This window comes from Talpa occidentalis, unplaced genomic scaffold, assembly GCF_014898055.3.
Source record: "Talpa occidentalis isolate TD23 unplaced genomic scaffold, MPIMG_talOcc4v2.1 talOcc4.4, whole genome shotgun sequence".
Lineage (NCBI taxonomy): Eukaryota > Metazoa > Chordata > Mammalia > Eulipotyphla > Talpidae > Talpa > Talpa occidentalis.
The window spans coordinates 134,726,422-134,747,387 of NW_023604295.1; the positions used below are offsets into that span (position 1 = coordinate 134,726,422).

General features: G+C 40.4%; 1 long non-coding RNA gene across 2 annotated transcripts in view; it reads left to right on the forward strand.

The window, feature by feature from the left end:
- LOC119257973 (uncharacterized) overlaps positions 1 to 20,966 on the forward strand; it is a 100,262-nt gene that overhangs the window by 47,794 nt on the left and 31,502 nt on the right. The window lies entirely within an intron of this gene.

The following is a 20,966-nucleotide window of genomic DNA, read 5'->3' on the forward strand; positions in this document are numbered from 1 at the left end:
TCTAGAAAACTTAAATAAGGGACCAGGAAAATGAATAACTATAAGAAAGTGAAAATCAAAATCAACAAAAAACTATGAACCAGAGACACTCTATGGGAGTTGGGGGGCAGGAGGGGAGGGATTGGGGTCAAAATAAGGGGGTTGCAATTGTATGGGGAATATAAAAATAAAATTTATTTAAAAAATATATAGCTATCTTGGGAAGTCATCTAGGCCTCCCTGCTTCACTCCAACGGCACTTTCTTCCAGATCTGAGCACTTGCGAGGGCGGTGGAGTGTTGATACGAATTTTATATAGAACCACGCTGGAGTCCTGACATTTTAGTCTCCCCTCCCCTTGGCTTTTCTGACCACCCATTATGGACTTAGGTTGGAGGTATATATCCAAAGAGACTCATCTCTTTAGGTCTAGCACCTTGTTCTCTTTTCTCACGGAATAATCCCCACAGCCCCCAACTCTCATCTCCCATTGTTAGATTTTTTTTTTATTTATTTCTGTGAATTCTCCTTCCTGAATCATCAGAGTGGATCACACAGGCTTTCAGGAGAGCACTTAGTGAGAGGAGATTTTGAGACAGTCTCTCTGTTTTGATTCTGCAATGGATATAAATCATTTTTATATATTTACTTATTTTTAAAAATTCCAAACTAGATCTATTCATTCAGGAAACGTTAACTGAGGACTTCCTTGGAGAATATTCGCTCACTGCCAGAGGGCTGTCTTCTCGATAAAGGAGGAGACATTTCTGCTCTGGTCTAGGTCCTGGCAACAAAGGTTTGTGGTCACGCAATGAAATCTTGATGCCAGCACTTAGGTAACTGAAGAGAATATCATTAGTGAAGCTGCTAGAAACCCAAGAGGCAAGAAAGTTCTGGAATCAGAGATTTCACCGTGGGTTAAATCCTGCTCGATCATCTATCACCTGGGTGTCTATGGAGAATTACTTGCTATGCATCAGGATTTTCCTATGCAATAATCTTCCTGTGCATCACTTCTCTCACAAGGCTGTTGCAGGATTAAATGATAGATACTAAGCACATGAGCACAATGGCCTGCACCTGGTAAGGACATGCTAAGTGTTAGCTGTTAGCATGAGTTAGAGCAATGCTTTTTGCAAACCTTAAGGATCAACTTTCAAATGGTTTTAGCTAGAGAAAGGATTTGACAACTTTGAAGGCAAGTGTCTCCTTAGTTAACGTTATCAATGCAATTAAAGATCTTTTGGAGAATTTTCCATTTTAGAAAGGGTTGTGTTTTCTGAATGTTTCTAGAAATTAGCTTAATAAACTATACACACATATAAATGAAGTATAGACCAGATTTAATAATGAAATGTGACTAGAACTACTGGTATTTTAGCTGCCTTTTTGGCTTTGATAAGCATGGTACCCCTAGATACTTAGCACAAACTCTACCTTCCCTTTGGTTGCAGCAAATGGTTCCGTGAAAGGAGTTGTGGGCCAAATAAAACACTAAAGATTACCCTTTATAACCATATTCATGCACAGATCTGTGACCTTTTAAATATATATTATGTATAGACATTTGTTTTTTGAATGTGAAACAGTTCTTTCCTCCTCTTTCAAATCAGTGGTGACAAAATCCAAGGAACCAAAACTAAACAGACTTAAGTCATTAAATCATAAAATACAGGTTCTCAACCTTAAACAGTTTGGTGAATTTTCTCTTTGGCCTTCCCTAAAATGGGGTAGGTGAGACGGTTGAAAGAGCTGATTGATTGTAAGTTGTGTGATGATTTAGGCCAGAGAGAGGGGTAGGGAAGTGGTCCAATAGGGCAGGCTAATGGTATACTCGGTTATGTTTGAAAAATGCACAGGAAAAACAACAGGCCATTGGCATGGGGAAAGAACCAGAAAGAGTTAAACTAGGGAGAGCTTACCTATCAACAAGAAACTGGAAACTGTAGAATAAATTGATTATCAGAGAAATCAAACAGACAAGACTGAACTGGTGAGGAGCTACTGCAGAAAGAGTTCTCCTAAGGAATTAAGATGAGTAAGCAAACTTCACAGCTCAGTGCTGCCTTTTGAAAGACTTGGTTTAGGACCGTCTGAGTATAGAGTTAAACAGGCCAGATCTTCTGGATTCAATCATTTGCAAATATTTATTTAATGCTTACTCTGTTCTGGGAAATATAATCAAAATTTAACAGATAGCTGAAACCATTTATTGTTCAGGAAGAGCAAGTGTTTGTCTTTTGGGGGCTTAATTTCATGTCATTGCATGTTTGTAGAGAGGTGGGTGCAAACTGTCAGGGAAGGCAGAGGAATGGTAGTGTTAGCACATGACTGAGGGGTACCCGGGGACCCCAACCTTTTAAGGGGAACGTGATCTAAAGGGATCCAGTCATCCATGCTCACAAAGACAAAGGAAGCATACTCACAGCATGATAGATTTTTAATAGAATTAGGGTGCATAGAGAAAAGAAGAGAGGATATTCCTAATAAAAGTTTTCCAATAAAACACCCCAAATTACCCATTGCTTCAGGGGGCAAATGCCCAAACAGGGTTGGCCCAAAGCAGGGCTGCTGAGGCCTGAAATCTTGCCAGTCCTCTAAGGTGCCTTCTGGTGGGGGACAGCAAGAAAAGGGGCAAAGCAGGTCTGGGATAAAAGCAGCAAAATCAAATTACAAATCAAGGTAGTGACGGCCATTGTCTCGGCCTAGGACAGCCTTCCCACGTGTCTCTCATCCACGTCTCTTCAAGTCTCTCTACGTGTCTCTTTTCCACATGTGTCCTTCCAAGTTCCCCCAAACCCCTGGGTGCAAGTCACAACAAGGGAATCAGAAGCCCCTGAGAGCTTACCTGCCTTCTGTGTTTTGTGACTTCACCTTGCTGCTCTGCTGCTCCCCTAATTCTAGCTCCCAGGCTCTGGAAGTCTGGTCCATGGGAAACTGGGACATGTAATCCAAGGATACTTTAAATAATTGTGGATAGGAAAAATGGCACCTCTCCTTCATGGAGCAGTACAGTAATGGTTGTTTCTAGTGGACAGAAGTTCTCAGTTGGGCTAGAAACATACTCGTCTCCCATTTTCCTCTTGTGATCTTGGTTATGCTCAGGATCAAAAATCAAACAGGATCACACAAAGGCTAATTGCCTTCCCCTACTACTTTCATTTAAAACTGAGAGGTCACTCATGGGGACACTTGTTCCTCCTGTGACAGATTTATCACAGAGCTTCTTTCATAACCTGCAAGGACGTCAAGCTTCAGACACCAAATTTGTTCAAAGACATTTTGCTGAAGTTCCTAGTTTGCATGCTTTGTGAGCTAGAATATTCAGGCAGTTTTGGGTTGTGAACAGATATGGAAAATGTGTTTTGGTTTTAAAATTTTTTTTTATTTTTTGGGTAGAAAAACTGGGGTGAAGCCAGAGGTACAAGGGATGAGAGGATTCACCAGAGACAGTGGGGAACAGAACAGGCAGATTGACTGAAATACACTGCTGAGGGAAGCAGCAAGCGAGACAGGAGAGGTCTGCCTTGCCATGGGGTTTAGCTCGATGGTGAGATGGTAAACTCAAACCTTAGAAGTGGTAGCGCTGAGACTTAACCCCTCCGCCACAAGGGAGACCCTATTACCTCTTGTTTTGTGACAAGATACTACGAAACTTAGCAGCTGGATTATTCTGCTGAGGCAGCCATACAGAAAACCACAGACTGACTTAAACACGGAAATCAGGTATATGGGTCATACACAGTTAATTTCCTTGGGCTTTTTTACTGAGACTAAGTCATATTTTTCTTGCTGCTTTATTTTCTCACAGTTCTGGAGGCTGAAAACCCAAGGTCAAGGCACTGGTATGTTTGCTTTCTGCTTAGGACTCTCGCCTTGGCCTGCAGTCAGCCACCTTCTCACTTGTCAAGTCCTGTCCTGGCTTCTTTCCCTCCATGTGCATGTCTTTGCTGTCAGTTCATCTTCCTTTTAGGATGGTTATATCCTAATGACCTTAATTAATATTAGTTATCCTTTTTAAGACTCTACCTTCAAATACAGTCCCACTAGGGCTCAGGGCTTCCACATAATGAACTTGGAGGGAGATACAATTCTGTCGGTGATGACAGTTAAAATATCCAGCGTTTATCACCTAATAGCTAAGGGTTGAGAATTCAGGAGCAGCTTAGCTGGGTGTTCTGGCTCAGGGTATCTCAGTAATCGCCATCAAGATAACAGGATGCAGTATGTGGCAGCTTGACTGGCACTGGCTGATTGAGTCCGAAGTTGTTTATTCACAAGATGTGTTAATTTTCAGAAATGTTGTGACAAGGTGCCAAAAAGTAGTTGTCTTAGAACAACAGAGATGTACTGTTTCACACTTCAGAAGGCTAAAAGTACAAGATTAAGGTACTGGTTGATGGGACTAGTTTTTGCTAACAGGTGTGAGGAAGAAACTACTCCAGCCACCTAGATTTTGATGGCATCCTGGCAATCTTTGTCATTTTTCAAAGTTGCATCATTCTGATGTCTGTCTGATATCTGCATGTGGTGTTCTCTCCGTAAGCATTTCTCTGTGACCCTCTCCAGAGAGTTGCATGAATGTCCCCATGACATGAACAGAGAGAACTTCTCTTGGATTAAGTGACCCAAGAGAGACAACAAGAGGATTTTTATGGCCTACTTTTTTTTAAAAAAATTTATGCATACAAGAACTGGGGTACAGGCCAGAGGTGCGGGGGTTGAGAGGATTCACCAGAGACAGAGTGGGGAGCAGAACAGGCAGACTGACTGAAATACACTGCTGAGGGGAGCAGCGGGTGAGACAGGAGAGGTCTGCTGTGCCATGTGGGTATCTCCCTGGCCGGCCAGGGATCGAACTCTTGATTCAGTGACCATGGATAGCTTCATAGTACTATGCTTAACCCCTTACGCCACCAGGGAGGCCCTATGGCCTACTCTTGAAAATCATACTGCCACTTCAGACACATTCTAGTCATCAGAAGTAAATCTTTAAGACCAGCCACTTTGAAGGAAAGACCTACCTTTGGAAGGAATATTATATAATTTGAACATATTTTTAAAGGGAGGCAGGGTTAGATCTAATTAGACTGTTAAATTGGTCATCTATGTGGTATAAAATTAAGGCATTAACCAAGTCATAGAGACTTTGCCTTTCATAAATGCAAGGGTCAAGCCTTGAACACACAAGAAAGGAAGAACTGAGTAGTTAGGTGGCTAAGGTTGATTATCAACCTGGGAACCTGAACAAAAGAAATGATTACATCAAACAAGAGCCTTTAAGTCACACCAGCAAGGCTTCTTTTTAAATTTCAAGTATTATATTTTTCAGTTCTCAAATTACTTTTGGTCTTTTGTGAAGTTTCTGCTTTTCTGTTGAAATTTATTACTTTTTCATTCACTATGAGCAATCTTTCCTGGGATATTCCAGGCCAAGAAAAACACTAAAGGAAAGCTTTGTGTTAGTTATAAGAGTTTGCTAAATATGGTTAAAATGGTTGCTTTCAACTCCAGAACTGCTAAATCAGGTGTCTGGGTCAACTCAGAGTTAATTTCCTTGGTATTTTTTTTTCCTCTGAGACTAAGGCATATTTTCTGGGTGTTTTATATGTTGACTAATTTTGATTTTCCTTGGCATTGTGAATGTCTGCTTTAGGGGCTCTGACTTGTGTTCTACTCATCCAAGAATGTTGAGATTTTTGTTTCAGCCAGCACTTAATTTGGTTGAGATTTAATTGTAATTTCTATCTTTTGGGTACCAGTTCAAATCTCAATAGATGCTGACAAAGCTTTCGACAAAGTGCAACACCCATTTATAATAAAGGCCCTTGAAATTCTCGGGATACAAGGAACATACCTCAACATCATACAGACCAGATATGACAAGCCCATAGCCAATATCATTCTCAATGGTGAAAAGTGGGAAGCATTTCCATTAAGATCTGGAATAAGACAAGGATGTCCATTCTCACCACTGCTTTTCAATATAATACTGAAAGTGCTAGCCAGAGCAATACGACAAGAGAAAGACATACAAGAAATCTGAATAGGGAAGGAAGAAGTAAAACTATCACTATTCGCAGATGTTATAATAATATACATAGAGAACCCCAAAAACTCCACAGAAAAACTAATCAAACTAATCAATCAGTTTAGTAAAGTAGCAGGATACAAAATCAACACACAAAAATCAGTAGCCTTCCTATATACAAACAATAAATCTGAAGAAGAAGAAATCAGGAAAACCATCCCTTTTATTATTGAAACAAAAAAAATCAAAAACTTGGAAATAAACTTAACAAAAGAGGTAAAGGACCTATACAAAAATAAACTGTAAAACACTGTTAAAAGAAATTAGAAGAAGACACAAAGAAATGGAAATACATCCCCTACCCATGGATTGGAAGAATAAACATTATCAAAATGGTCATCCTACCAAAAGCACTTTACAGATTCAATGCTATTCCAATAAAAATTTCAATGACAGTCTTCAAAGAGATAGAACAAATACTGATGAAATTCATATGGAGCTACCAAAAACTCCGAATAGCCAAAGCTCTCCTGAAAAAAAAAAAAAAAAGAAGGAATGGAGGTATCACACTCCCAGACTTCAAGCTATACTACAAAGCCATAATAATCAAAACTGCATGGTATTGGAACAAGAACAGACATACAGACCAATGGAACCAAATAGAAAATTCAGAAATAAACCCACAGATTTATGGTCAACTAATCTTTGACAAAGGAGCAAAGAATATGCAATGGAGCAAATCTCAAATCAAAGCTGCTGATCTTTGAGTTTTGTCTGTGCATGCACAACTAAAGGATTGGTCAGGAACTTGGGCAGAGTTTATACACAGAAGTTGGGAGGCTCTCCCTCAAGTTTGTACCTTTCTAGGATTTCATCAGGACCTGTGGTTGTCTCTTGTTCTGTAGACCAGAAAGACTGCAGGTTTCACACTGGTGTTAGCTGCCCTGCAATGTTCTGATTTTGGGGTTCTTGAAGTGGATGATGTAAAATGTTTCTGTCTGCCTTGTTATAGATTCCCTCTAGATTTTGAGGGCTTTTGTTTACTCTCCCAAAGACTTCAGTCTTTTTCTCCTCCTCCTCAATCCTTCCTCCCATCCCTCTATGCCTTCCCTTTTCTCCCCTCCTGTGTCCTATACAGAACTTATATCTGTCATCTGCAAGAGGTCTGGGTCCACTAGGAGCAATACTTGGTTACATCCAAAGTAGAAATCTGTTTAAAGAGTTGGGAGGGAGTGTAGTGTGGCCGGTGATCATGGCTTGGGAATCAGACAGCCTTGGTTTCAAACCTTAGCCTCTCCACTTCCACTCTTTGGTGACTTTATTTTGGCTGAGAATTGAGTATGATGGTGGAAATTGAGAGAATCAGACAGAGTAGGAAGTAGAATTGACAGCATTTGATAGATTGGAAATGGATTAAAGGGAGAAGGAAGTAGCCAGAAATGATTTCTAGTTTTGTCGTTGGCAGAGGTGAGTGGACACTGTGAATTGAGTTAGGTACCACAGAAAGAGGTTTAGATTTGGGTGGTACTATTATTAGTTTAGAAGGGAAAGTCACCTAATCTTTTTTTTAAATATTTATTTATTTATTTATTTTATTTATGCATGCAAAACTGGGGTGTAGGCCAGAGTTGCAGGGGGTGGGAGGATTCACAGAAACAGAGTAGGGAGCAGAACAGGTAGATCTACTGAAATACACTGCTGAGGGGAGCAGCAAGTGAGATAGGAGATGTCTGCTGTGCCATGTGGGTAGCTCCCTGGTGGGGTAACAGCTTGATAGTGCTGAGACTTAACATTAACGCTTGCGCCACCAGGGATAACCAAGTCACCTAATCTTTATACCTAAGTCATATAGCCTGTAAAATAGGATACAAATGTTACTTATCTATCAATAATGGGATTACTATGAATATTAAATGTATATCATTTGCTCTGTAGAGTCTGACATAGTTTCTAGTAAATGTCAGCTGTTTTCATTTTTATTATCAGCAATGTTAATAATGATCAAAGAAACTACTCAGAATATTCTGAGAAATTCTACTTAGGAAAGATTTATCTCAAGCTTAAGGGGATTAAGATGATTATATAAAGTCATTTTTAAATGTTTACCGTCTACAAACTGATTTTACTAAAACAACACACAGTACCTATTGAGGAGGAAGTAAGTATGGGTAAGGCTAGTGTTCTGAAAGCCAACAATAATATTTGAACAATGTGAAGATGTGAAACACCCAAGTATAGTCCAGCTGTAAATCAGAGATGATAGTGATTTACTTTAAAGGAGATACTTGTCTCCCATCAGTACATTTACCACAGAACCTGTTCATGATCCAAGAGAGATTTATTTTTCAGATTTAGTTTACTGGTGAGTTTAAAATCTGTAGTAAAGAGATGTGTATAAAATATTTCACTTACGCAACTACTAACTATACGGTATGGACTTATGGAAAAGAAATAGGAAGTTTTGTCCATTTGACTTTTTTTTTTTTGGTCAAAAAAGAAGTATGTAGGTGGCAGCAGAAACAAGATTCAAAAGAGGCTTAAAGGTAATGTTCCCTTTGGCAAGTTGAAGCACCTAGGACAAGGATTAATTTGAAAAATATTTGTTTGACGTTTACTATGTGGCAACACTTTAACAGATTCTGGGAAGGATGGAAAAGTACATAATGCTATAATAATACGTAAGAGTATAATGATATAATCTTTGGTATTGGGTTAATGTAGTTTTGATTGTTGAAGGGAGAGGGTTCTTGGGAAATGATTTCCCAATGAGATCCAAAGGTTGAGTAGAAGTAGGCAAAGATTGGAGTGGATGAGGAGAGAAAGCACTCCCAGTAAGAGAAACAGGGTGTACAAAGTTTTCCTGGGTGTATAATTAAGGATGGAGACTAGAAAGTGAAACATTGAGTTTTAAGAGATGAAACAAGACTCATCATACTGAGTCTTGTAGGCAATGGTCAACTATTTAGTTCTTCTTCCAAGAGTAAGGGAAAACACAGAAGAGTTGAGGTCAGAGAATAAAAATAGGGGTAGAGGTGGTGTGGGAGGTACACGAAGGTTGAGGGGGGCAACAGGATAAGTACATTTTGTCTTCAACATGCAAGATGGATCAGAGGAAGAAAAAGTGGATGAAAGGAGGTCAACCAGGAGATCCCTATTTTGATCCAGATGAGAATTGACTTTATTTTTGCTGAGTATTGATTAGGAATTGAGAAAAGAGGACAGCTTAGGAAGTAAAATTGACAGCACTTGATGGATTAGAAATGGGCTAAAGGTAGAAGGTAGAACTGGGCTAAATGAGCAAGAATAATTGCTAGATTTGTGGTTGCAGACCACTGGAGTGAAGAATGGTGGACATTTAATCACAAGATATATTGACTGGATTGGGCAAGAAATGTAGTGCAGGATTTGTATTAATTATTCTTTCTGTTTTGGAAAAGAAATAGAATGGTAACAGAAGGGGGGAAGAGGAGACACTTAACCATCTTTGCAGAGTGAACTTCTCCAGACTATCAGCTGACATTGATGTTTCTGTGGAGCACTTGGCTAAATGGAAGGAAGGCGAATTTGAGCAATGTGATCTCTAATCAGGCCGAGACATAGTGTCTTCTCTTCCATGTCCTTCTTCTTTGTCTTCAAATTCTCCAGGGTAGTTTTACATTTATCAGAAAAGGTTAAGACCAATAGCTCCACTTGGCATTCTGAGACCAAGCGTGTGTACATATTTAGCTTGGAGATCTGGTTTGATGATAAGGTAAGATGATAATGATTAATGAGCACACTGTAAATAGAGTTACTAATTTTTGAACACCTGATGGGCAAAAGTTCATTTTTGGGTTGGTTGAATGAAATACTATTGCCCTCCCACCCCCAGAAACAATGTTATAAATGGTAATTGAAATTTTCAAAGATGACTTCTACTAAAATATATTCTAGGTTGTAACTTAGATTTCTGGCAAAAATATTTCTGATCAGGTTTGACATGGAGAAAGTTTGCTTATCTTTTGTATCATTTTCCAAAAAGTGTCTGAGCCCTTTATATTCTCTAGGTCACTGTTAGGCTCTAGGTATATACTAATGAACGTGACAGATGTAGTCCATGCTCTTGTGGAGTTCATATGTCAAATACTTGACTAAAAGTGTGTTGAGCAATAGAAGCTGAATGAGAAGAAGTGAGGAAGCATGACAAGGTTGAGGAACCTATAGAAGTCCAGTGGCTGAAGCTGAAAGAGCAATGAATAAGGTGCAAGGGTTGACTTTAGGCGGCCCATTGGCAAGATCACAGGTGGGCTTGTTAATCCATATTGAAAATGTAAGACTTTTTCTTTTATTGCACTAGATATGTTGTAATCAAGAGTTATATGTGCACATGGGCATTTTTAGAGGGCACTCTAGCTACTAAGTAGGGAAAATATTGAAGAAGGGAAAAAGGAACATGAGTCAGTTAGGTGCTTTCTTGTAGTGATGGTATGAGAGACACTCCATGGACAGAATCAAGATTTGTGTTGGATTGATGTGGAGAGAGCGATGCCAACAATGAGTCAGTGTATTAATTTCCTAGAACTGCCATTACAAATAGCACAAAGTAGGTGTTTGTGTTATTTATTGTCTCTCAGTTTCAGAGGCAAGAGTTGTGAAATCAAGAGGTTAGGAGAGTTAGATTACTTCCCAAATCTTTAGGAGAGAATCTGTGCTGTGTTTGCTCTCATGATTGTGATCCTTGGCTAACTCCTTGCAGCAGAAGCTCTGATTTCTGCCTCTGTCTTCCCATGGTCTTCTCTCTCTCTATATAGGTCTCTGTGTCTCACTCTTCTTTTATGGATACCAGTCACTGGATTTAGAACCCACCCTAACCCATCTAGCATTGTTTGCATCTATAATCACCTCATTTACAAATACATGGGGTTGCTTTCATAGGTTCTTTGTAGATCTGATTTTGGGGGGATGCTATTCAATTCACTGATAGAGCCTAAAATATACAGTCTGAGAGATAAGAGGACAGCCAGTGGTTTTCTGTGAGAAAGACAATAGAGAAAGAGAATATTTTAAGAGGGACCGAGTACTGCCAAAAGGCAAACTTAATCTCTAACCTCACAACTCCACAGTCGTCTAGCCAGTCGCTGTTCAACTTCTCCTCTAGGATGTTTTTCGGGCATCTCAAATTCAACATATTGGGAGATGAAACCGTGCTGTTTTCCCCAAACCTGCTTCTCTCTATGTTTCGCATCTTAGAAAACAGAACCACTGTGTAGCCAGTTGATCAAACCAGAACATTCTAATGAGATCATCCTAAAATTATATCTTGAAAATGTCTACTTTTCTCAAGCTTCTACGAGCAGTCTACATATCACTATCATACCTTTCTCTTTTAGCCAGTATCATAGCCTCCCCACAACTACTGTAATCATACCACAGGGTCTAAAAGAGTTAACTATAACCTGGTTATTCCAGTGGCTAGGGAGAGGGGTTGCTTGCTCAAGGAAGAGGTCATATAGAGTGACTGATGAGAGTGTTGGAATGTGTAAATAACCCAAAGGTTTTAATTTGTACAGGAATTATGGACAAGGAAAATGATTTGCATATGTGTCTTGGTGGTAATTCTTAACTATTATTAGTTACACTGTTATTAGTTATACTAGAGTGAACTTTTCATAGCTGATAGTAAGACTGTCTTTAGAACTGAAAATGACCAAAAATTTTGGGGTGACTCCACAGATACGGTTGGCGGTGGAGGAGGAAGTGAGGAGAGAATCTCTCATGGAATCTATCTGTAACCTTGGAGGGAGAAAAATAAATTTGCTCCTTAAATGTAATCCCATTAACTTTAGCCCCTTCAATAAACTGTAGTTAACTCTTGAATAACTGGATTTGAATTGTGTGGGTCCACTTATGTAGACTTTCTTATAAGCAGATGATGTAGACAGCGGAGCAAATACAGTACAGTATTGTAAATATATTTTCTGTTATGATTTTCTTAGTGACATTTGCTTTTCTCTTTTTTATTATGAGTAGAGCATATAATACATGTAACTTACAAACTATGTGTCCGTTGACTGTGTATGTGATTGGAAAGGCTTCTGGTCAATAGCAGGCTCTTGTCCCTGTCCCTCTTACAATAGTAGTTAAGTTCGGGGTGGGGGTTACAAGTCAGACATGGATTTCCAACTGCATGAGGGGTCAGTGCTCCTCACCCCCATATTGTTCAGGGATCAACTGTAGTTATATTTTTTTCCTTCAAGGTCCCAATTAAGTTTTGACCTGTAGTTCTGTTGCCACATGAAAGATATTGTCTCATTCATGACCTTTCCAGAGAATCAAAGCCCAGCCTTTTACATCCTATCTAACTTCCGGAATTGATAGACTGACGTCAGTTCAGCTGACTCATGCTGCCTCTTCCTTGGTAGAAAGTGATTTTTCTGAGTTCTGACCATCTCCTGCTACCTGAACTCAGGGTGCCAGAAGTTCAAGGAGGTCTGGAGAATTTTGCTCCATCTGCACCCACATCTCAGCTATTTGTGGGAAAATCTGACACTTTTTGTGGTCATGTATGGAAATGAATATAATGAGGCCTATTTCCTTTCACCTCTGTGTACAAACTCACCACTCTTGCCTGTTACACTGTCCCTGGATACTCTAAGTCCAGAGTTTGAGAAGGATGATAAGATTCCCCATAGGTGGTGGCAGAAAAAATTCAACTGTATTTGGGGAGGCTAAGTCAGAGTTCACTGGACTGGGGCAAGTTATATTATAGCTGTTTTATGTGGTGACTGACCTAGGACATTAAACATTTGTCAGCCTGTAGAGTAGTAACTGCATCATGAGCATTGCAGACAGACCAGAGCCACAATTATTTGTTTAACTTCTCTAGATGGACATAAGTGCTAGAAGAACACCACAGAGAGAACATTTCGGCTTCCTTAATGTCATCTCTTAACTAGGAGACTGTAAGACACATTAAAGAAAAATTAGAGTGAGGGATTATAGAATTAAGGGAGTGGACAAAAAGTGATATGCTTAAGACAGAATTGCTTGTTCTGGACTCCTCCCATCACGTGAGCTGGGTCATAGATATGCCCGTGTCTCACTTCAGCCATGCAGGGGAGACCAGCCCTCTCACACATCCATCAGCAAACTCCAGCCCATGGGCCAAATTGGGCCCTCCTCTTTATTTTTTAATTGTTTTTATATTTTTATTTTATTTTTTTAAAGGCACTTTTTTTTTTTTAAGATTTATTTATTTATTTATACAAGCACTGGGTACAGTCAGAAGCGCGGGAGGGTGAGAGAATTCAACAGAGCCAGAGCGGGGAACAGAACAGGCAGAGTGGCGAAATACGCTGCTGAGGGGAGCAGCGGGCACGGCAGGAGAGGTCTGTGCAGTGTGGGACCCTCCCTGGCGGCTGGGGATCAAACTGGCGCTGCAGAGGCCGCGGGCAGCTTCGCAGCCCAGCGCTCAACCACTGTGCCACCAGGGGAGCCCGGAACTTTTTTTTTTAAGATTTATTTATGCATACAAGAACTGGGGTATATGCCAGAGGTGTGGGTGATGAGAAGATTCACCAGAGACAGAGTGGGGAGCAGAACTGGCAGACTGATTGAAGTACACTGCTGAGGGGAGCAGCGGGTGAGCCAGGAGAGGTCTGCTGCGCCATGTGGGTAGTTCCCTGACAGGTCAGCTGCGGATAGCTTCATAGTGCTGTGCTTAACGTCTTGCGCCACCAGGGATGCTCTGTTTTTATGTTTTTAAATGCTTGAAAAATTCAAAATTTAATGATATGTGAAAATTATAAAAATGTACATTTCAGTATCCATAAATCAACTATGTTGGAACACTTTTAAAACTCTGGCTACTTGTATATCATAGTAGGGGGTCAAATGGATACAACAGAGGCTACATGGCCTACAATGTTTAAAATATTTATTACCTTGCTATATACAGAAAAAGCTTGTTTAACTCTGCTATGGCACATGATTAAAGATGAAATAAAATGAATGTGGGATCCTGGAAGTCCTTAGGGAGTAAAATGGCCACACTTAAGAATGATCAGGTAATTGTCTTCTTTAAGCCACTAATTTATAAAAAAAATAAAGGTCTCTTCCCTAATTAATACTGAAAGTGGAGTGTTGCTATAACAAAAATCTAAGATAGGCCATGCTGACTTGGTGTTTGGGTGGCAGTTGGTGAGGAATATTTCTTTCTTTTTTTTTTTTTTTTTGTGGGACCCTTGCGGGCAGCCGGGGAATGAAATGGCGCTGCAGAGGCTGTGGGCAGCCTTGCAGCCCAGCACTCAACCGCTGTGCCACCAGGGGAGGCCCTGGTGAGGAATATTTCTGGAAAATTGCAAGCAGGTGATTCTTGTCTTGCGCTGACAAATCCTTCACTCACCTCACCCCGTGATGGTGAGAAGTCTTGAGATTGTTGCTTTAGGGAAGGGTTTGCCAGGAGTTGGAATATTGGCTGCTCCTTGCTGCTTTTAACAAGGTGTTGCAAAAATGGAATGTGCTCAGGCAGGAATGGCTATCTTGCAAATAGAGCTCAAAGCAAATAGGCTTAAGTTGGGAAACCCAAATTCTCCTACATTCAAACGTTGGAAATGGAAGCAAAATTTGTTCACTGTCTTTATTAGCTAAATAGAAGGTTCCTGCTATCTAGGAACCTGTTTCATCATTTGCCTATTGTCTCAGATAATATTGGGTCCTCAAGATAGTCTGCAATAAAATGAGGGAGAAGTGTTTGGGCAGAATGCAAAGCCAATAAATATAAGTCAAGTGTAAGCATTAGCTTTAGAAAGTAACTGTAGTCAAGGTCATATACACCTAAAACTGTATAGAAGCTGACAGACAAAGCTTACAAAGTCCCAGAGGGAATTTTATTGCCACAAAACCCCACAGGTCAAGGCTACACAGGCCCTGGGGGCTGATCTGAACACAGTGTGAGTAGACTATAAAGGCCACAGCAGTGGGGAGAACAGCCACTCTAATACCACCTCAGATGTAGCTATGGATCACAAGCAACAGTGTGGACTCCCCAGGGCCAAACTAGGATCAGGGAGGACAATAGGCTTAGCAGTCCTTGGATGCACACAACAAGTCTAAGTAAAGATCATACTCTAGGGGACCCACAGGATTTGCAATTGTTAAAATGTAGTTTTCAAAAAAGTAAGAATCATGACACCCATGAACACACGTTAAAGATTTTACTTCATTATATGCAGTGACCTTAAAAACAATGCCTTTCTCTTGGAGGCTGTCTAAATGTACAACTTTATTCAGTGAATTTATTGACTTCTTCATTGTGAGAAATTTCCTTTGACTTGTTCGAAAAAGTCACCTCAGCCCCTGGATGCGCTCATGGGACTCCTCATGGGACTCCTTCTCATAGTTGGCTATAATGTTTTGCAATTATTTATTATGGGGCTTGTCCAAGAACATAAAAACACTTACTTTTATTTTTATCTGATAAATCCAAGCTCCTATATGATTTATTCCACTGCTTCCCAATAGTCTTCCACTGAAAGGTGAAGAAAGAGGGAGGTGGAGGATGGGCATTTTGGACTCCAGAAGGAACCCACCACATCTTGCTTTTGGCAGCAGATTAAATGTCAATTAGCAGAAAGCTTTAAAGGGAGATGTTGGTCTAGAGAACAGTACATCTCAGGCACCCTCCTGTGAAGTTCTCTCTACTAATTGCTACAGTGTTAATAAATTGGGTATCAAATTTAAACTCACATGAAGATCCATTAAATTCAGAAGCATCTGAGCAGTTACGTGTTTTCTTTTGGTAGTTCCACACCTTCATAATTTTGAGAAAATTATGCCTCTTATAAGTGAAGTGTTAAAATATAGCAGGGGAGGGGGGAGGAGAGGGTCAAAACAGGGTCAAAACAGGGGCGGAGAGAGCACAAGGGACTATGGGATGGCTCATGGGTGATATGGTGCTGGGTGAAGTACTGGAACTACACCTAAGAGGAGAAAGTGATTACTGTACAAAAATGAACAACAATGTAAGAAAATAAATAAATTAAAAAAATAATCAAACCAAAAATTAAAAAAAATTTAAAGTTTTTTACTATGGGAGAAGGCACCTTTCATGTCAGAGATAATTTTCCCAGGTTGTTACATATAGTTTCACTTTGCTATTTTCTTTTGCTAAAATATTTTTATTTTTTTTTATTTTTTTTTTTTTTTATTTACTTGTTTATTTATTTATTTATTTTTTTTAAATATTAAATTTTATTTTTATATTCCCCCATACAATTGCAAACGCCCCATTCTGACCCCAATCCTTCCCCTCCCGCCCCCCACCCCCCAAAAAGTGTCTCTGGTTCATAGTTTTTTTGTTGATTTTGATTTTCACTTTCTTATATTCATTTTCCTGGTCCCTTATTTAAGTTTTCTAGATTCCTGCTATGAGTGAGACCATCCGGTATTTTTCTTTTTCTTTTTGGCTTATTTCGCTGAGCATGATCCCTTCCAGCGCCATCCATGTTGCTGCAAATTGCATGTGTTTATCTTTTTTGAATGCTGAGTAATATTCCATGGTATATATGTACCACATCTTCTTGATCCAGTCATCTATTTTTGGGCATTTGGGTTGTTTCCAAAGCTTACCTATTGTAAACAGTGCTGCTATAAACATAGGAGTGCAGGTGCTCTTTGGAATTGATGTTTCTGTGTCCTTTGGGTAAATACCTAGGAGTGGAATTGCTGGATCATATGGAAGCTCTATGTTTAGTAGGTCCAGAAATCTCCACACAGCTCTCCATAGTGGTTGGACCAGTTTGCACTCCCACCAACAGTGCACAAGAGTTCCTTTTTCTCCACATCCTCGCCAACATTTGTTGTTGCTAGTTTTTTTAATATGTGCCATTCTCACTGGTGTGAGATGGTATCTCATGGTAGTTTTGATTTGCATTTCCCTGATTACAAGTGATGTTGAACATTTTTTCATATGTCTGTTGGCCATTTTCATTTCCTCTTTAGAGAAGTTTCTTTTTTTGCTAAAATATTTTTAAATAGCTTCAATGTCACTTCACTCTTACACATCTTATTATGCTAAAAAGACAAGGATATTATTTAACTAGCTTATGACTATTGCCAATTATCACACCTTCAAAATGAACAATTGCTACCTGAAATTATTAAAAAAGTGGGTATGTACTGTACAAGGTTCTACATTTTGGATTTGTCTGGTTGTTTACTTAAGGGGTTCTGAGCACCAATTCCTATGTAAGTGTGTGTGCAGTGATGGTGGCGCAGAGGGCGGGGGAGTTCCCTACTTCAATAAGAACTGCTGCAACCCAGCTGGGTGTCAGTTCTGACACTATCTACCTAGAGATAGCATTAGATTCCAGTGGTTAAGGGCTCAGTCTCAAGAGATTGCAGATGCCCATCTCTTATCTGTGCTTCTGTTCAACTGGTCATTAATCAAAGATGCCTCTCCTTGGATTTGATTAATTTGCTACAGTGGCTCATTGAAGTCAGGAAACCCTTTAACTCACCGGATTTCTAGTTTATTACCAAGGGTCTTAAAACACAACTCCCCAGTGGTGCAGCAGGTTGAGTGCAGCACTGTGGGGCTGTCCACAGCCTCTGCAGCTCAGGTTCGATTCCCCGCTGGCCAGGGAGACACCCACATGGCGCGGCAGATCTCTCCTGTCTCGCCCGCTGCTCCCCTCAGCAGTGTTTTCTGTCCATCTGCCTATTCTGCTCCCCACTCTGTCTTTGGTGAATTCTCTCACCCTCCAGTGCATCTGGCCTGTACCCCAGGTCTTGTATAAGTGAATAAATCTTTAAAAAAAATAACAACACACAACTCAATAGCCAGATAGAGAGACACATAGGATGAAGGTGTGAACAAAGGTGTGAAGCTGTCCTGGGCTTCTGTCCCCTTGAGTTTGGGACCCAGAATGGTGGCACATGGAAGTGTTATGGTTTACCAACTTGGAAACTCTGTGAACCCCTTCTTTTGGGTTTTTATGGAGTCTTCATTACTTAGGTGTGATTGATTAAATTCAACCTCCAGCCTCTCTTCCCTCCTCAGAAGTCATGGGGTGATGCTGTAAGTTTTGACCCTCTATTCACGTTGGTTCCCCTAACAACCAACCCCCATCCTTAGGCTCTTCCCAAGGTCACCTCATTAACATAATCCCAATTGTGGAGGAAAGAGACTCAGAGTAAGAAGGTCCCATTTCACCTTTATCACTCAAGCAATTTCGGGAATGGAGCACAAGAGACCAATTACTATATATAACAAAGATGATCCCATTGCTCTTATTGCTCAGGATATTTCAAGGGTTTGGGGCATTGTGAGCCAGGAATTCCTCATAAAGACCACACATATATGATTCAGATGACCTAATATATATTTATTGTAAATCATAGTGTTAGTTTTTACTTATCATGCAATTGAACTTGTTTTTCACCTTTCCTGCAGATTGGAAGTTCGTTTTAAACATTTAGTCAGACTTAGGTTTCTCTTTCTTTGGCACTAATACCTTCCATGGCTTCACAACAGGCATATGATGTCTGATTTTTTCCAGATTTTAGTGACTCAACAACCAATAATGATAGCATTATTCTTCCATTGTGAAGTTTCCTGCCACCCTTCCAGCTAATGGTTTTATCTATTTTTGTCTGTTGTCTGAAATAAGGATTACAGTAGCAATCTCACAAAAAGGTGATTTTTCTATTTCTGTCATTTCTTTCCATTGGTTAGAAGGAATTAGTCTGTAATGGAGCACTTTAGTTCATCACCTCAAGATACCGATATTTGGCTACTCTGAAATACAGTTTGCAGACAAATAGCAATTTATTCTTTTTCTTTAACTGCCATTTTCAGACTAAGGGTTTGATGCTTCACTGAAGGATTCCTATCCCCTCCCCCTTTGTGTTGTGTATCACGTGAAAGACAGAATAATGCCCTTCCCCCTTAAAGGCATCCATGCCCAGGAACCTGGGGAAGTGTTAACCATACTTGGCAAAAGGGGACCTTGTAGATGGGAGTAAGTTTAGAACTGGAGGTGGGGAAATTATCCTGGATTATCTGGGTGGGAGTCATGTAATCACAGTGGTCCTTGAGAGAGGGAGGCAGGTGTGACAGAGAAAGAGAGATATGAGGGGAGCTGTAGAAAGTGAGATAGGAAGATGCTTAGCTGCTGGCTTGGAAGATGGAGGAAGAAATCATGAACCAAAAAAGAAGCTACCTCCTGAAGCTGGAAAAGGCAAGGAAGTGAGTCTCCCATGCAGCACAGCCAGCTGCTACTTGATTTGAGAAGAGCTCCTAAGTGTGTGGTGTTGTGGTGATAGAGCAGGAATGATAAGCTAATGCAACTTTTACATAGGCCATGCTTTCAATCACTTGTAGCCACTATTTTTTATGCTGATCTCTTTCTCCAATAGACGTCTTCCCTGTTGGCCTCTGTGACCTTTTTTTTTTTTTAAGATTTTTATTTTATTTATACAAGAGCTGGGGTACAAGCCAGAGGCACTGGAGGGTCAGAGGATTCACCAGAGACAGAGCTGGGAGCAGAACAGGCAGACGGATTGAAAGCACTGCTGAGGGGAGCAGCAGGCAAGACAGGAGAGGTCTGCCCTGCCATGTGGGTATCTCCCTGGCTGGCTGGAAATTGACCTGTGCTGCAGAGGCTGTGGACAGCTTCATAGCACTGAGCTCAACCCGCTGGACCACCAGGGAGGCCCCTCTGTGATCTTTTGATGTGGTTCCATTTTGAGAGCCTCTGTGCCTTCTGGTACTACAAAAGGTGCAGGCTCATCTCCAATATTTCCTGTCCTGGAACTAGGGTGAGTCAGTTCTCTCAGTGCCCTGATTTCTTTTCTTTTCTTTTTTTTTAATATATATTTTTAAATTTTTATATTCCCAATACAATTGCACCCCCCTATTTTGACCCCAATCCCTCCTTTCCCTGCCCGCCGTCATGTGTCTCTGGTTTATAGTTGTTTGTTGATTTTGATTTTTTCTTTCTCATAGTTATTCATTTTCCTGGTCCCTTATTTAAGTTTTCTAGATTCCTGCAATGAGTGAGACCATCCGGTATTTTTCTTTTTCTTTCTGGCTTATTTCGCTGAGCATGATTCCTTCCAGCTCCATCCATGTTGCTGCAAATTGCATGTGTTTATCTTTTTTGATTGCTGAGTAATATTCCATGTTGTATATGTACCACATCTTCTTGATCCAGTCATCTGTTTTTGGGCATTTGGGTTGTCCTTGAACTAGGATGAGTCAATTCTCTCAGTGCCCTGATTTCTTTTCATGAGTTATACTGTGAAGAGGTAAGGATTGACTTAGATAGTGCTCATTGCCACAGTTTGTCCATGCTTCCTGCATGTTCAGAGAGCTGTGTAGATCAGCAAATAATATTCTTCATGGCTTATGATTAAAAAAATATATATTTTTTTTCTTTGAAGGAAATTTGGACAGTACAGATAAGTATCAAGGACTTTAATGCTTTTTTTTTTTTTAAAAGATTTATTTATTTATTTATACAAGCACTGGGTACAGCCAGAAGTACAGGAGGGTGAGAGAATTCACCAGAGCCAGAGCAGGGAGCAGAGCAGGCAGAAGGACCGAAGTACACTGCTGAGGGGAGCAGCGGGCGGCAGGAGAGGTCTGCGCGCCATGTGGGACCCTCCTCCGGTGGCCGAGGAGCAGCCAGGGATCGAACCGGCGCTGCAGAGGCTGCGGGCAGCTTTGCAACCCAGCGCTCAACTGCTGCGCCACCGGGGAGGCCCACTTTAATGCTTTTACAAATAGTGGAGGTTTAATTTTTGTTTTCATCTAAGGGTTAAAATAAACCTCTCTCTGATGAGGACTGTTTCTTTGGGTTCTGGCTTTTCCACTTATTTTCTGAAATCCGTTATCCGATGCTCTAGTGTAATCAGCACAGATATTCAATTCTAGTGCGTAAGGTGAACTTTGCTGCCTTGCTGGGGAATTTTG